The following is a 5,375-nucleotide window of genomic DNA, read 5'->3' on the forward strand; positions in this document are numbered from 1 at the left end:
ATCCCACAAAGCTAAATGGGATCAGAAGAGAAACTCAATATAGTTTTTGTCTTCATAAAGCTCATAATCCAGTTAGAAGATTGAACATACACACACTATGCAATGACTGGCAAGCAACCCACTACAAGTATGAAATTTAGTAATATTACTCTACTACACCTAGGTATAGCTTTTTTTTCTCCTTTATTGAGGTATCATGGACAAGTAAAAATTGTATTATTCAAGATGTACAATATGATTTTTTGATATATGTATACATTGTTAAATACTACCATCAAGCTAATTAATATATCCATCACCTCACAATTACTTTTTTGTAGTAAGAACATTTAAAACCTACTCTTTTAGTAAATTTCATAATACAATACAGTATTATTAACTGTATGTACATTAGATTCCAAGAATTGATTCATTCTGAATAACTAAAACTTTGGACTCTTTTTTTTTTCTGATCATTATAGTAGTCACATTTTATTCTTTTTTACTGCTTATAGGATAATCTAAATTGACTGCTTGAATTATAAATCACAAAAATATTCATGATTCAAAGGCAGGACACAGCCAAGACATGACACATTCAACAGTTGTCCATAAATACAAAAATGTTTATAAATATAAAGGAACATAATAACATTTCTTGTTAAAAGGACAACAGCTTTCAGTTCTTTGGAGAAGTATGCCTGAAATGCTGAAACTAATCGCTGGCCATGTTCATAACCAGCTTAGTGAGGATGTTGCCCACTGCCTAACATCTGTAAGACAGTTGGAGTATTTCTGCAGAGCATTCATAATTTGAGTATTATCCAAAAGCAATTTCATCAGCTGGTATTCTCTCTGAATTTGCCGAAGTTCTTTCCAAAGGCTTTATTAATTCTAATTGTTGTAAGTGTTCAAATGCCTTCATGACAACAGGTTTCTCAAAATTATAAACAGAATGGGCCTTTCTTTGAACAAACTTCTGAAATTCATTATAGACCATTTGAAAATTAAAGGGCTCCTCTTCATAGATGTCATTTAAATGTTTCATTGCTTTTATAAGACAGATTTCCAAGACTGATAGACCATGTACAATATTTGCTTTAGAATCCATGCTACAAAGTTGGTTTGCCTCCATTAAATCTGCTGCAGTCAAAAATGGATGTGATACTGTTACTCAAGTTAAAGCCAGCATCAATGGAGTATATAAGGACCCCAGGTTTTTGCTGATATTAAAATGTCTTTGTAGAACTTCTCTCACACTTTTATCTTCTGAGAGACACTGAACATTCTCATTCCACTTCTCAGCAAAATGCTTATCTGAAAATTCTTCAGGTAGTAATAACTGTTCTTTAAATATTTTTACATACTGTGGAAAACCAAATGAATTCATTAAGTGTATCTGCCGGTGAGAAAATTGTGACTTCACTCTTTTTTCTAAGAGTTCTAAAATGTCCAATCTTCATGTAAGGTCAATAACTGCAACCGGAGTCTGTGCAGACTGAGAAATGTCAAAAAGATATGGTCAAAAAGGCCAGGAGATAGAAGGAGCCCGCTTCGTTCGGGCCTGTCTGGCCTAGAAAAGCCTGCCCCTTCCCTTGCCTTTACCAGTGCAATGCAGTGCAATAGAAGAGTGTTTGGTTTTTATGATGAGCAAAAAGATCAAATTCATCTAATATGAAGATCACTGGGCAACTGCTAGTACAATCACCGTTTTTTAAAGCTTCCAGAAGAAATGAAAGGTCTTCAGCAAAGCTTCCAAAAACTTTTATCTCCAACTACATTTTCCAGACTTAACTGCCTTGTGATTTCCTTCAGAGCAATTTTATCATTGATCTGCAGCAGTCCATCTAGGTGAACTTGTAATACATTTTCACTCACTTCTATATCCATGAGTTCTTTCAAAGCATGATTTATTAACATGGTATTTCCTGATCCTCGGGGTCCAATAATGAGTACAGAGTTACTTTCTCCATGGATAGCAGTTCTTTTTAGCAGTTCAATTAAATGTTTGTACTGTACTTACACTCCAAATAGGTTAGTATGTGGAGTCTGATGACAAAATCTTTCACGTAATATTTTTTGTACCTGAGAAAGGCACTCTTCATGTATTATGTTGTTACTCTTTGATTTACGACTGCTCATTTCAACAAAATGCAATCCAACAGGAATTCTGGCTTCAATCTCCCAAACTCACCTACAATCCCCTGCAGAGGTAGTCTCCTCAGCACTCCCTACATTAGTCAGGCCGTGTTGACACGTGTTGGGAGGCCAGGAGATAGAAGGAGCCCGCTTCGTTCGGGCCTGTCTGACCTAGAAAAGCCTGCCCCTTCCCAACATTCGCCACAGCTTTCCACCCTACCACTTTCGATTCGACTTTGGTCGCTGGCGTGCCTGACCTTCATTGTGAGGCCAGCCCGATTCACTTTACCTCTCGAGGAAAAGCTTGCCTTTACCAGTGCAATGCAGAAATCCCGCGACTACTGAATTCGTGTCACAGGCTCGCCCCGCAGCCGCCTAGCCTTGGCTTCACCTGCTGCTGCCAACGGAACACAACCAAACACTCCCAGCATACCAGGCGCACGCGTCGCCTCTCACTCCACGACCCCCTCCCGCTCAAACACGTGACCTCCTTTCGCCTCGGTCCACGCCTACTAAACTTTGGACCCTTTGACCAATGCCTCCCCATTCTCATAGTTCCTGTTGGTATATAGAAATGCACCTGATTTTTGTATGTTGATTCTTTACCCTGCAATTTTAACGATTTCACTTATATTTGTTCAGTTTTTTGATGGAGTCTTTAGGGTTTTCTATACATAAGATCATATCATCTGTAAAGATGATTTTACTTATTCCTTTACGCTTTGGATGCCTTTTAATGGACTGCTGAATTTGATTTGCTAGTATTTTGTTGAGAATTTTTACATCTCTATTCATCAGGGTTATCAACCTATAATTTTCTTATTTTACAGTGCCTTTGTCTATTGATAGAAAACTTAAGCCATTTACACTTAGAGTAATTATTAATAGATGAGGATTTACTCTTGTCACTTGTTCATTCTTTTCTTTGCTAGTTCTCTTATTTCTCTCTTCTAGTTATCTTTGTGGTTTTGTTTATTTGTTTTGTTATAGTGATATACTTTGATTCTTTTCTCTTTGTTTTTTGTTATCTACTACAGGTTTTTTTCTTTGTGATTACCATGAGGCTTACTTGAAACATCTTCTAGTTATTTTATCCACTTATTACAACTCAATTTAACTGCATACAAAAACTTTTTGTCCTCCCTCAACATTTAATGTTACTGGTGTCACCATTTACATCTCTTTTCTTTGAAATTTAAAGAAAATGTTTATTGAAGATCTGAAAAACAATTCCTAAAAGATTGACTTGTCCGGAAAACTAAAGTTATGCAGTGCATTGTGTCTATTATATTAAAACATGCATTAGACACAAATACAAAAACCATGAAACAAGTTGCCATCATTTTTCAACAATTTGAGCAAAGAACTACATGGATGACTTTAAAAAGACAGAATTTTTACCACAAGCACCATTTTTTAAAAGGAGCACAAATGGATGAATATGTTCAGTTAACCAAAATAAACAGAACCTTTGGCACTAGATATCAGAGCATTTTGTCATATAGTACTAATATATATTATTAAAGTATAGTATATCCAAAGAATAGAACCACCAGCATGCAAAAGCAGCTTTGTCAACTAGGCCACTGAATACACTGGTAGCAACTTTGAAATGAAAAAAAAAAGTGAGAAAGGAAAAAGGGGCCATAGTTTCTCTGTTTAAAAGAAAAGGGGACTTTTAGTTTCTCTGCTTAAAATCAAACACAAAACAAATATCAATTCTGTCATATACTGACATCTTCCAAGTACAAGAAAAGGACCAAGGATGAAAATTGTTTACAGAGATTCAAACATAAGTGCCTGAGAGTACCTCACACAGCTTTCTAATGAAACGCTTCATAATCACTGGAACTAAGCAAAATTGTAGGCAAAGTTGTAGGATTCTTTGTCTGGTACTTTAGGAAATCATAAAGATAATTCAATAATAAAGCAAGCTCCTTCTCATCCAGAAGTATATTAGGCCTACATCAATTTAATTTGTTCAAATAATCAGATGCTCCATGTACCTGGAACATGGGTACATTGGGGTGATCTGCAAGAGTATCTGCATACAGTAGTCTCTCAAGTTTGTAAAGCAGTTGATTGCTCATCATTACATTGGCGTGTTCTTTGATCCCTGCCCCTACTCCATTAACAGCATACTCCTAGTATTTCCTAGAGATTTCTTGTACTTGGCATAATCTTATAGAATGAAATCCACATTCTTCTTGGCAAGAAGATAAAAGAGTTGGTTTTGCCTTGTAATTAAATCTGAGTCATCAACAAGCCATGGTTTAAGCTATTCAGGAATCTTTACTTTAACTTCGTTCATAAATGTTTTCTCGTTTTCAACAAAAGGATCTGCCCAAGTCTTTTCTTCTGAGACTGAGGTGTCTCACTGATGGTGGTACCACCATCATCTCCTGTGCCAAGTGTTTGTTTGTTCATTTTCGTTTTTACTTCAACATTTTTCTGTTACAGACCAAATAACTTCTTTCCTGGGGCAGTCCCTCTCAACTTCCCTCTGAATTTTGTTCCTGGTTGGCTTTTTGAAGTTCTTACTGTTTCTGCAGATTGGTGTTCACATACTTGAGTACTCTGTTTTCCAGAAACCATTCATCCCAATTTTATTGAAACCATTGTAATGTATAAAGCATTTCACTTGCTTGTCATTTATGGCAACCACTACATACTTTGCTTCATAAAGAGGTCCATGAAAATACAGCATTCACTCACCCTGCTGGAATTTAGGATTTGGGCCCTACTTTGGCACCATTAAGTGTGATTCAACACCTCATCCATCTCTCACCATCCCCAACTACTGTGCCCTACTCTCTTTTCCACCCAATTCCATGTCAGATACACTGTCAAGCATCACCCTCTCTATGTCCTAGGCCCCGCAATTTACAACTTTCTATATTACATATTCATTAACAAATTATTATAGCTATAGCTATTTTTAATACTTTGTCCTTTAACTTTTATAGTTAAGTTAAAAGTTATTTATGCACCATCAGAGAAATGTTATTTATGCAATCAGAGAAATTGACAGCATGAGTCAGTCCAGATACATCCAGAAGTAATGATTTATCAAATTTCTAGGTATCTTTCATTCCAGTTAAACTGACACCCAAAATTAACCATCACAGAGACTAGTGCTAGAAACTACTATTCTGACATTTCATTGATATCACCCTCCCATATATATAGCCTTTTACATTCTCACATGTAAATCTCATATCAACCCTTCAAAATCACTATTATTATGAATACCTTAC

At 36.1% G+C, this 5,375-nt stretch overlaps 2 pseudogenes; both read right to left on the reverse strand.

Moving 5' to 3' along the window:
- Nucleotides 1–711: 711 nt before the first annotated feature.
- Nucleotides 712–2,133, reverse strand: LOC124960365 (origin recognition complex subunit 4-like; annotated as a pseudogene).
- A 1,808-nt stretch (nucleotides 2,134–3,941) lies between these two features.
- On the reverse strand, nucleotides 3,942–4,873 carry LOC124988543 (mortality factor 4-like protein 1; annotated as a pseudogene).
- Nucleotides 4,874–5,375: the final 502 nt, after the last annotated feature.

This window comes from Sciurus carolinensis, chromosome 1, assembly GCF_902686445.1.
Source record: "Sciurus carolinensis chromosome 1, mSciCar1.2, whole genome shotgun sequence".
NCBI classification, from domain to species: domain Eukaryota; kingdom Metazoa; phylum Chordata; class Mammalia; order Rodentia; family Sciuridae; genus Sciurus; species Sciurus carolinensis.